The sequence below is a fragment of the Hylobates moloch genome, unplaced genomic scaffold, assembly GCF_009828535.3.
Source record: "Hylobates moloch isolate HMO894 unplaced genomic scaffold, HMol_V3 SCAFFOLD_6, whole genome shotgun sequence".
In the NCBI taxonomy this organism is placed as follows: Eukaryota; Metazoa; Chordata; class Mammalia; order Primates; family Hylobatidae; genus Hylobates; species Hylobates moloch.
Window position 1 is genome coordinate 102,447,458 of NW_026652281.1, and position 12,832 is coordinate 102,460,289.

Below are 12,832 nucleotides of genomic sequence, written 5' to 3' on the forward strand. Positions count from 1 at the left end.
AGCTTGCAGTGAGCCGAGATTGCGCCACTGCACTCCAGCCTGGGCAACAGAGCGAGACTCCGTCTCAAAAAAAAAAAAAAAAAACAAAGAAAGAAGGAAGGAAGGAAGGAAAGAGAGAGAGAGACAGAGAGAGAGAAAAGAAAGAAAGAAAGAGAGGAAGAAGGACTCCCCTCTCCAAATAACTCCCTGGCAGCCTGTCATAGTGCCTGAAGTCCTGCCATTGGAGGTGCATTGCGCACAGGTAAGACATGGTTGCCTGATGAATGCAAGTGCCGCTGCGAAGGCCACAGTCAGTAACACCTTGTTGGGATGAAAAGGAGGATGTTATCGCCTCCTTTTCAGTCTGCTGTGTGAGCGCTTCGCGAGGCCTCAGTTTCCCTATTTGTAAAATGTGTCCGTGGGATTCCTGGAAGGCCTCAGGTAGAACTTGAAGGAGGAGACAAAGTGGATTCCCTCCCCAGAAGTAGAATCAGACTTGTGGCCGAGCTGGGAGGCAAAACGCACAAGATCTCAGGCTGTGGGTCACCCCATGTGCCTCCTAAACTGAAAGGGGACATGGGGCTGGGGCAAAACCAGCAAGGGCTAAAAACTGGAGGAGACCCCAAGCCCCCCAGACCTTAGTCCATCAATGTGACAGGAGCATTTGCAGGCTGAATTTCCCAGCAGCCCAATATAATAGGAGCGCAGAGCGAGATTTAATTGATTTACAGAAAATAAAGGCATTCTATGTTTTTCACATATCCAAGTTCGTGAACCATGACCCATACAACAACGAGGTCTGACTTTCAGAGAAGTCAATGCTTGGAAATGATTTCTTTCCTGGAGAGCATGGCTCTAATGGTACAATTCCAGGCAGGGCCAGGTGAGCTGAAAAGATATTTTGGGGGCCGCCAAGCCTTTGAAGGTCTGGCCCCAGCACTAAATCCAGAAACCTGTGGTTTCTGGGGGCAGTGGAAAGACCCTGGAGGGGAACCCCTCCCCACTTTGCAGCTCTGGTCCACTGAGTGCAAAGAGGCTCACAGGCACCCTTTGACCCCAGGCTGGAGACGGAGTGCTCAGCGCCAACCTGGCTGCTTTAGCCGGCACCAGGGGTGGCTACAGCAACTCCTGGGGGCTCAGGTCAGGGCATCAGCATCCAGTTTTACAGTCTTTTAGGTGCCTGCCTTGAGCCTGGCACCCCCTGAGGTCAGAGGTCATAGGTCATGATGCAGGGGTTTAGAGAAGTACCAGTGAGCAAAAATAAACGAGAGGGGGCCTGGAGAAAAACATCAGGTGTCTGTTAGCAGGCGAGAGCTTAACCACCTCAGCCAACCTTACCAAGTCCTTGCTGTAAACTAAGACCCCTAGAGATGAACCCTCAGTATCTGAAGCACTAAGAACCTGCTATGGCCAGAGATGCGGGGCTTTGCATTTCTTTTCCTTCCTTCTTTTTCTGCCCCTCTTCTGAGCCCTGGAAAACTGGGCTTGCAACTGTGGAAACGGAAATGAATAGCCAGCATTTAAGGTTCTGCTATCAGACCCAGAGCTCCTCACCTCTAAGTATGTTTTCTAAGTTTTTTTCTTTTAACTTTGTATTTTGGCATTTTATGTTTTTTTTTTTTTTTTTTTTTTTTCATTTTATAGACAAGGTCTCAGTCTGTCACCCAGGCTGGCATCTGGTGGCTCAATCACAGCTCACTGCAGCCTCAACCTCCTGGTTCAAAGGATCCTCCTGCATCAGCCTCCCAAGTAGCTGAGATTATGGGCACATGCCACCACACCAGGCTATTTTAACATAACTTCAAACTTACAGAAAAATCAAAAGAATAATACAACGAGAACAGGCATGGTGGCTCATGCCTGTAATCCCAGCACTTTGGGAGGCCGAGGTGGGCAGATCACCTGAGGTCAGAAATTCAAGACCAGCCTGGCCAACATGGTGAAACCCCGTCTTTACCAAAAAATACAAAAATTAGCTGGGCATGGTGGCATACACCTGTAGTCCCAGATACAGGAGAGGCTGAGGTGGGAGAACAGCTTGAACCTGGGGGGCAGAGGTTGCAATGAGCAGAGATCATGCTACCGCACTCCTGCCCAGGTGACAGAATGAGACCCTGTCTAAAAACAAAAAAACAAGGACATTTTCTTACATAACCACAGTACAAGAATCGAAATCAGGAAACTAACATTGCTGCAGTACTATTATCTAAGCCACATACTTTGTTCAGATTTTGCTAATTGTCCTAATAACGCCTTTACAACAACAACAACAAAAAAAACCCCAGACCATGCACTGCAATTAGCTGCTGAGTCTCTTTAGTCTCCCTTTATCTAGAACAACTTCCCAATTGCTTTGTCTTTGATGACATTGATAACATTGAGAAATACTGTTAAGGGCCAGGTGCGGTGGCTCATGCCTGTAATCCCAGCACTTTGGGAGGCCAAGGTGGGAGGATCGCTTGAGCCCAGGAGTTCAAGACCACCTCCGGGCAATACAGTGAGACTCTGTCTCTACAAAAAAAATTTAAAAATTAGCAGGGCATGGTGGTGCAACACCCTGTGATCCCAGCTATTCAGGAGGCTGAGGCAGCGGATCTCTTGAGCTCAGGAGGTTGACGCTGCACTGAGCCAAGACCGTACCATTGCACTCCAGCCTGGGTAACACAGGGATACCCTGTCTCAAAAAAAAAGGAGGGGAGGAGAGGGTAGGGTAGGGGAGGAGAGGGTAGGGGAGGGGAGGAGAGGGTAGGGGAGGGGAGGGGAAGGGAGGGGAAGGGAGGGGAGGGGAGGGGAGACAGGGGGAGGGAAGAGAACTAGTTAGGTAGTAAGATATCCTCAATTGGGTTTGTTTGACGTTTTTGCATGAAAATATTGAGGTTATTTTGTTGGAATATAATTAAAAATAATCCATTTTCAGTGTCATATCAATATCAATAGGCACTTGATATTGATTTGTACCTTTTTTGGTGATGTTAATTTTGATTTTAATTTTTTTATTGAAATGTAATATATGTAGAGAAAACTACATACCCTCCTTCTTTATGGTTTTTTTTTGTTTGTTTGGTCGGTTGGTTGGTTTTTTTTGAGACGGAGTTTTGCTCTTGTTGCCCAGGCTGGAGTGCAATGGCGTGATCTCGGCTCACTGCAACCTCCACCTCCTGGGTTCAAGCAATTCTCCTGCCTTAGCTTCCCGAGTAGCTGGGATTACAGGTGCCCGCCACTGTGCCCAGCTAATTGTATTTTTAGTAGGGACGGGGTTTCACAATGTTGGCCAGACTGGTCTCGAACTCCTGACCTCAGGTGATCCACCTGCCTCAGCCTCCCAAAGTGCTGGGATTTCAGGCATGAGCCACTGGGCCTAGCCAGTATATACCCTTGATGCACTTTCACAACCTGAACACATCTGTGTAAGTAGGATCCAGATCAGCAAAAGTGTATTTCCTGCACCCCAAGCCCCACATGTCCCCACCGAGTTATTACCTTCTCAAAGTAACCATCATCCTGCCTTCTAAGAGTAAAAATGATATTTGCCTGACTTTGAACTTCCAATAAATGAAGTCACTCTTTTCAGAAATCTCTTTTATTTCTGGATTTTTTGCTTATGTTTGTGAGATTCTCAGAACCTACTTTTATATTGATAAATCCAATGCCTCCCATTATGAGCCTGAAATGAAATTCAAACTAATCTATGCACGCAATTTCAAAAAATCAATTTGATGCCTTAATTGTAATATAAAGGACAGTAATTTATAATATGCAATAAAATATATGTATTTAAATGGATATAACTAAAATTGCATTTATAGGCCGGGCACGGTGGCTCATGCCTGCAATCCCAGTACTTTGGGAGGCCAAGACGGGCGGATCACGAGGTCAGGAGATCAAGACCATCCTGGCTAACACAGTGAAACCCCATCTCTAATAAAAATACAAAAAATTAGCCGAGCATGGTGGTGGGCGCCTGTAGTCCCCGCTACTTGGGAGGCTGAGGCAGGAGAATGGCGTGAACTCAGGAGGCGGAGCTTGTGGTGAGCCGAGATCGTGCCACTACACTACAGCCTGGGCAACAGCGTGAGATTCCGTCTCAAAAAAAAGTAAAATAAAATAAAAAATAAAATTGTATTTATGTATACAAATCATGTAATTTTTAATAAAAATAATATTTATGTCAGTATGTAAATGGTGGGGGACAATGCCACTAAATATGTGATGAAGTCTTCTGATGTTTGTACCCATATTGTTTTTCTTCTTTTTTTTTTTTTTTTTAGATAGGGTCTCACTCTGTCACCCAGGCTGGAGTCTGGTGGTGCGATCATAGTTTACTGCAACCTTGACCTCCTGGGCTCAAGCGATCCTCCTGCCTCAGCCTCCCCAGTAGCTGGGGCTACAGGTGTGCACTACGATGCCTGGCTAATTTTGTATTTTTTTGTAGAGATAGGGTTTCACCATGTTGCTCAGGCTGGTCTTGAACTCCTGGTCTCAAATAATTCTCCCACAGTGCTGAGATTACAGACATGAGCCACCACACCCACCCTGTACCCATATTTTGAAGCTCCATAAACAGCGGCTTCAGATGCATACCAGGCAGAGGAAAGTGAATCTTTTTGCCCCCACGGTGTGAGTTTCCTAGATGATGATAACTCCTGGTAAAATTCTCAACACAAAGTACCATCTTCCCTCTTTTCACTTGATAATTGTATTCTTGGAAAATATTCTACATATTAAAACTGTGCAAAAATCCCTTTGTGTTTACAAATAAAACAGAGCAAGGTTGTAGGTTCAAATGATGATAAACAGACTGTTCATCAGATACCTATAGAGACCTGGTTAAAAAAAACAAAACGAAACAAAACAAGACTGGGCATGGTGGTTCACGCCTGTAATCCTAGCACTTTGGGAGGCTGAGGCAGGTGGATACCCGAGGTCAGGAGTTCGAGACCAGCCTGGTCAACATAGTGAAACCCTGTCTCTACTAAAAATACAAAAATCAGCTGGGTGTGGTGGTGGACAACTGTAATCCCAGCTACTAGGGAGGCCAAGGCAGAAGAATCGCTTGAACCCAGGAGGCGGAGGTTGCAGTGAGCCAAGATTGCGCCACTGAACTCCAGCCTGGGTGACAGAGCAAGTCTGTCTCAAAAAACAAAACAAAACAGATCGTTCACTTGTCTGAACATGCTGGTGGGACACTCGAAGGTCAGGAAGGATTCAAACAATCCCTTGTTGTGTGGAACTGGGGAGGACTCCTGGCACCTCTGACCACCCCAAATGCCAGGGGTCTCCCCAACCATGTGACAACCCCTTCCCCCAGATGCTCTCCAGGATGGTACAACAAGTCTAGGGGACGAGAGGAGAGGCTACGCTTGGGGGAAGTGCACCCCAGGAGGGCAGTGAATAAAGTGTTGGGGTTGGTCTGAAGGAGGCGGAGGCCCAGGTGGGAACACTGATAAGGGACTCTGAGGTGCAGCATCCCCATAGCCAAATCCTGGGGGAGCAGGCTGGTCTCTGGGGGTGGAAGGGGGGGGACCCTATAAGGGCCTTGCTGCCCAAGACCCCAGGCCTTCTGCAGAGGATGCAACAGAACCTATACTTCTCTGGGTCCTGCATGGACCTCTTCTGCTCAACTGCTCTGGGCCCTCCATGAACTGCACCCCTGAACAGACAGTGGGGGCCCTGTCATCTATAGCTCCTGTGGAGACCTCCGTGGGCTGAAAACCCACTTAAGTCACACACCAAGAGGATGATGGGGTCCTCAAGTATGTCACTAAATAGAAAAATAGTCCAAAATGATACCGAACTGACAAGTAACTACAGGGAAAGTAAACATAATTGTGATTTCCCTCATGCTGCTTTTGTTTTAATAAAATGTTAAGTAACAAATTATTTTAAAGCACATTCCTTTGATGTCTTTGAGAACATGCTCCATGTGCCTGTGGAATGGCCCCATCAGTGAACAGTCCATGAACTGACTCATTTAATCAGACCCAAGACCTTTTTAAAAAATAAGTAATTAATTAATGTTTTGAGAGAAGGTCTCACTGTGTCATCCAGGATGGAGTGCAGTGGCGCTATCATGGCTCACTGCAGCCTTAACCTCTTGGGCTCAAGCAATCCTCCCAACTCAGCCTCTAGAGTATCCACCACTCCTGGCTAATTTTTTAAATTTTTAGTAGAGATGGAGTCTCCTCATGTTGCCCAGGCTGGTCTTGAGCTCCTGACCTCAAGCAATCCTCCCACCTTGGCCTCCCAAAGTGCTGGGATTACGTGCATAAGCCATTATGCCCAACCAAAACCCCAAACCTTCTGAGATAGGTACTATTCTTTCTCTCATTTTTGTTTGTTTGTTTGAGACAGAGTCTTGCTCTGTCGCCCAGGCTGGAGTGCAGTGGCAGGATCTCGGCTCACTGCAACCTCCGTCTCCCAGGTTCAAGTGATTCTCCTGCCTCAGCCTCCTGAGTACCTGGGATTAAAGGCACCTGCCACTACGCACAGCTAATTTTTGTTTTTTTGGTAGAGACAAGTTTCACCACGTTGGCCATGGTTGGCTAGGCTGGTCTCAAACTCCTGACCTCAGGTGATCCTCCTGCCTTGGCCTCCCAAAATGTTGGGATTACAGGCGTGAGCCACTGCGCCCGGCCTTATTTCCATTTTGCAACTGAGATACTGAGGATCAAATTGATTAAGACATTTGCTCTGGGTCACACAGCCAGGATTTGCTCGGGCCAGGATTGGTCTATCCCAGAACGAAGTCTGAGCAAGCTCTAGGCCCCTGAAAAGGAGTGAAGTCCCCCGCCCCACACTAGGTCCCTGAGAAGGAGTGAACACACACACATACACACACACACACACACACACACACACACGCGCACACGCACACACACTACACACTCTTCCTCCCTCCACTCGGAAATGAGAAACTCAGGTGCTTCCCGCAATCTGTTCTCGCCCCCTGGTGGCCACGTTTAAAGCTGCGGCTGTGTCTTCAGTGCATCCTAGCCAGGGATCCACCACCTGGGGCCTGAGCCTGGCTGTGCTGGAAAAGAGCTTTGCCTGGCAGGTTGCTACTTGTCAAACTATATAAAATATTTTTGCTGTTGTTTATGCTCCTGTTTCACTGATGCCCTAAGCTCTTGCTTCTTCTGCTGGCTAGAAGCTCCGGCACTGGATGGAGCAGACAGCTGGCCAGCGCCACGACCACTGGACTCCTGGGGAAAGGACGTGCACTTCTGCCCGAAACTATGAAGGATAGAAGAGGGCAGAGGGCCGGGCGCGGTGGCTCACGCCTGTAATCCCAGCACTTTGGAAGGCCGAGGAGGGCAAGTCACAAGGTTAGGAGTTCGAGACCAGCCTGGGCAACACAGTGAAACCCCATCTCTACTAAAAAAAAAAAAAAAAAAAAAAACCCAAAACAACTAGCCAGGCGTGGTGGCACATGCCTGTAATCTCAGCTACTCGGGAAGCTGAGGCAGGAGAATTGCTTGAACCCAGGAGGTGGAAGTTGCAGCGAGCTGAGATCAAGCCACCGCACTCCAGCCTGGGTGACAGAGCAAGACTTCATCTCAAAAAAAAAAAAAAAAAGAAGAAGAAGAAAAAGAAGAGGGCATTCCAAGCAGGGAACGGCCAGGGGCAAGGGCTGGAGGCAGTTACATGGAACTGAAGGTGTGAGAAAAAGCCAAATTAAAGTTGACCCAGGCCAGGCATGGTAGCTCATGCCTGTAATTCCAGCACTTTGGGAGGCCAAGGTGGGTGGATCACTTGAGGTCAGGAGTTTGAGACCAGCCTGGCCAACATGGTGAAACCCCGTCTCTACTAAAAAAAAAATACAAAATTAGCTGGGTATGGTGGTGGGCGCCTGTAATCCCAGCTACTTTCGAGGCTCAGGCAGGAGAATCACTTGAACCCGGAGGGCAGAGGTTGCAGTGAGCCGAGACTGTGCCATTGCACTCCAGCCTGGGCAACAAGACCTACTACCTACACTCCATCTCAAAAAAAAAAAAAAAAAAAAAAAGTTGACCAAGGCGGGGCGCAGTGGCTTACGCCTGTAATCCCAGCACTTTGGGAGACCCATCACTTGATCTACTTGGGTGGATCACTTGAGGTCAGGAGATCGAGACCAGCTGGACCAACTTCTCTACTAAACCCCATCTCTACTAAAAATAAAAAATTAGCTCGGTGTGGTGACATGTGCCTGTAGTCTCAGCTACTTGGGAGGCTGAGGCACGAGAAGCTTGAACCCAGGAGGTGGAGGTTGCACTGAACCGAAATTGCACCACTGCACTCCAGTCTGGGTGACAGAGCGAGACTCTGTCTCAAAAAAAAATTTTTTTAATTGAAAAATAAAATAAAGTTGACCCAGTCTTCAGCATAGCCTGGAGATGGGGGTGCCCTGATTACAGTGACAGGTCCTAGTTCTTCAGACAGAAATAGCTCTTGAGCCAAGGAAAGGAGGGCAGCTGTGCTCCAGCACTCTGCATACTTCTCCCTGCCCCACATTCTGCAGTGAACACACAGCTGGGGGAGGGTCTGCCCCCACAATATACATGAGAACAGCTGCCCCCATTCAGCAGATAGAGAAACTGAGGCTCCAAATGCAGTTGAGGTTCCTTGCACAAGTCACTCATTCGACCAATGGCAGTGTTGGGATTCTTGCGTCTGCCTGACCCAAGGCCCAGCCTCTTAAACTGCCACATCACATGGGGTACCCTGTGCCAGGGGAGGCTCTTGTCTTTGGGGAAAGTAGAGGTAAAAAATGGTCATGGGCTGTGCACTTCCTACACAAGCCTCCAGGCCAAAGTGCTCTCCTGGTCCTCAACAGGGAAGAAAATATACCCAGTCTGGATTCTCAGCCTTCTATGGAGAACTGGGTTGTTCAGGTGAAGGTTTGTAGGGTTTGATTGTTGCTAATGGCTGATTAAAGAGTGCTTGACTTTTTATGAGTGTGTTTGAAACTGTATTTCCCATGGAGGCAGTGGGGGTCAGGGAGCAGGCTCAGAAATACTCATACATTGTTAGTACCCTGGAAATGAAGACAATGCATGGGTATATTTAAATTATAGTCTTTCTTTACCAATGATTTTGCAAAGGAAAAAGAGGCTAGGTACAGTGCCTCACGCCTGTAATCCCAGCATTTTGGGAGGCCAAGGCTGGCAGGTCACCTGAGGTCAGGAGTTCAAGACTAGCCTGGCCACCATGGTGAAACCCCATCTCTACAAAAATACAAAAATTAGCCAGGCATGATGGTGGGTGCTTGTAATCCCAGCTACTTGGGAGGCTGAGCAGGAAAATCACTTGAACCTGGGAGGCAGAGGTTGCAGTGAGCCGAGACTGCACCATTGCCCTCCAGCCTGGGCGACAGAGTGAGACTCTGTCTCAAAAAAAAGAAAAGAAAAAGAAGCATAGGCCAGGCATGGTGGCTCACGCCTGTAATCCCAGCACTTTGGGAGGCCAAGGTGGGTAGATCACCTGAGGTCAGGAGTTCAAGACCAGCCTGGCCAACATGGTGAAACCCTGTCTCTACTAAAAATACAAAATTGGCTAGGCGTGGTGGTGCACACCTGTAATCACAGCTGCTCGGGAGGCTAAGGCAGGAGAATCATCTGAGCCCGGGAGGTGGAGATTGCAGTGAGCCAAGATCTCACCACGGCACTCAAGCCTGGGTGACAGAGTGAGACTCCATCTCAAAAAAAAAAAAAAAAAAAAGCATAAAATAAAAAATTAAAATTAAGTTATAGTCATTATCTAAAGATAAATAAATAAAAAACCACAGCATGGAGCTGGAGATGCTGTCTTCCCTGGAGGAGCATACAGGAGCTCTCTCTTTGACTTTGGAGATGTCCAAACTGACTCCTTCAACTACTAAATTTGGGAAGCTTCCAGGAAGGTGGCTTGATGGGAGTCCAGAGAATGGGGTCCAGGCCTACCTCAGCCAGGAGCTTAAAGTGGGATTCTAGAGAACCTGCAGAAGAAGGCCGGACGTGGTGGCTCATGCCTGTAATCCCAGCACTTTGGGAGGCCGAGGTGGGCGGATCACGAGGTCAGGAGATCCAGACCATCCTGGCTAACATGGTGAAACCCCATCTCTACTAAAAATTAAAAAAATCAGCCGGGTGTGGTGGCACGCACCTGCAGTCCCAGCTACTCGGGAGGGCGAGACAGGAGAATCGCTTGAACCTGGGAGGTGGAGGTTGCAGTGAGCCGAGATGGCGCCACTGCACTCCAGCTTGGGCGACAGAGCGAGATTCAGTCTCAAAAAAAAAAAAAAAAAAGAGAGAACCTGCAGAAGTCAGTTTAGGTCTCTGTACTTTATTTTACACCTTAAAGAATGGATGGGCTGGGCAAGGTGGCTCACATCTGCAATCTCAGCATTTTGGAAGGCCAAGGCAGGAGGATTGCTTGTACTCAGGAGTTTGAGACCAGCCTGGGCAACATAGTGAGTCCAATCTCTACAAAAAATAAAAATTAGCTGGGCGTGGTGGCACACGCCTGTAGTCCCAGCTACTCAGGAGGCTGAGGCAGGAGGAATGCCTGAGCCCAGGAGGTCAAGGCTGCAGCGAGCTATAATCATGCCACTGTACTCCAGCCTGGGCAACAGAGCAAGACTCTGTCTTAAAAAAAATGGATAGAAGGGTGACTCACAAAGTACATGGGTCCAGCCAGACGTGACTAGTTTCTACAGCAAAGAGGAGATGTTTCATGGGGAAACATTTGGCATTGCTGCAATAAAACTGGATGGATTCCTTTTACTGCAGAATTTTAAAGCCTTGACTATACACACTGTGCATTCTGAATCTCTTCCAAGGGTGGGTAGTGGGCTATGGCTCTTTTCTCTCAGAACATTTTGTGGGATCATGTTCCAGGAAGCATGCTTTAGGAAAGCAGGAGGGAGATGCCCTCTCAAGTCCTTTCCAGCCCTGGCCCAAGGGTTGGAGATGGGGCAGGCAGCCCTGGCCATAAAATCCAAGCCCTTCCTTTGGCCCACAAGGCCAGGACCTTTGTCCCTGCTGTTTTCTCTCCATGGAATGTTGTCTCTCAGATTCCACAAGGGTTTATTCCCTAACTTCCTTCAGATCTCTCCCGAAAGCCTTCCTGGATTTCCTATCCACAAGGGCGGTGCCTCCAGTCCTCACCCGCAGGGCAGGTGCAGCTGCACCCTGGCCTCCTCTCTGTTGCCTTCTTGCCCCAGAAAGTGGGTGTGCTATGTCTTCTTCCCTCCCACTCCTATGTGTAAGTATGTAAGGCAGACTTTAATGAATTGTTCCTGATTATTAAATATATGTTCCATGTTTAAAAATAAGAAAAGTAGGCCAGATGAGGTGGCTCACCCCTGTGATCGCAGCACTTTTGGAGGCTGAGGCGGGAGGATTGTTTGAGTCCAGGAGTTTGAGACCAACCCTGAGTAACAGAGCGAGACTCTGTCTCTATTTAAAAAAAATAAATGAGTAGGGCTGGAGTGGTGGCTCACGCCTGTAATCCCAGCACTTTGGGTGACTGGAGAGGATTGCTTGAGCCCAGGAGTTCAAAACCAGCCCTGGCAAAATAGCAAGACCATGTCTCTATTAAATAAATTAGTAAAAAAAAGTTTTCAATTAAAAAGATATAAGAATAGTAAATAATGAAATAAATGGAAAAATAAAGAATGTGAGAGTTCCAGTTGGGCTGTGGTGGTGCACACCTGTAGTCCCAGCTACTTAGGAAGCTGAGGCAGGAGGATCTATTGAGCCCAGGAGTTCAAATGCAGTGAGCTATGATTGCACCACTGCACTGCAGCCTGACCGGAGACTGTCTCAAAAATAACTAAATAAATAAATAAATAAATAAATAAATAAATAAATAAATAGACCTACAGTTTTATGACCTAGAGATAAGCATTGGTAACTGCTGGCTTGTGTGTCCTACTAAACTTTTCTCTGCATATAAACAGGCGGGCACACGGGGAGGAGAAGGGGATAGAGAAGAAATACAGAAATAAATCATTGTTATCAAAACGCCTTCTCTTCTTTGCTGTAAACGTGTTTTTCCACTTGATGTTCTGTCCTGGCCAATTCCAACCGCGCGCCTGCTCAGGCCGAGGAGAGATCCCTGCAGCCCCCACCTGGGGTGCTGACACCCTGCACACCCCCTTGTGCGCAGCCCCCAGTGCTCGCATGCTTTTTGCATAGAGTTGCTCACCGGCTCGCTCCGACCAGGGCTTCCCCGGAAAAGGTGGGGAGGGGATCCTACGGTTTCCTGGAGATCCACCGTCTCCCTGGGTAGCTCAGGCCGGTGCTCCAGGGCCATTGCCTGCTGACGCAGCCGACTCTGCGGTCTCCCACAGCGTGCGCCTCCTGGGAGCGAGCTCGCCGGGCCGCGCCCCCTGCTGGCCGTGTCCCCTGAAGCCTCGGCCGCAAATGCGCGCTGCTTGAGCTTCGGAGGTTCCGAGTCTCCTCTCCCAGCTTCCTCTTCTCCGTCCACGCCCACCAGACTTTTAGGCCGTTGTACTCTCCAAACTACCCTTCTTGAAAGGATGTGAGACATTTGCAAATTGGAGTGCAAACGACAACCACAAAGCCCACACAAATGCCCTTCCATGTCGTTTTACTGAGGCTGAGAGGAAGTGACTGGCCCCCAGGGTCACACAGCAAGTAGGTGGCAGAGCCGGGCCTCAGTCCTGAGACCCACAGGGTGATGGAAAATTCTTCTCTCTCCTCCCCCTCCTTCTCCTCTTCTTCTCCTACTCCTCCTCCTGTCCTTCTTCCTCCTCCTCCTCCCTCCTCCTCCTCCTTCTCCTTCTCCTCCTCCCCCCCTTCCCCCCTCCTCTTCCCCCTCCTCCTCCTCCCTCCTCCTCCTCCCTTTCTCCTCCCCCCTTTCTCCTCCCTCC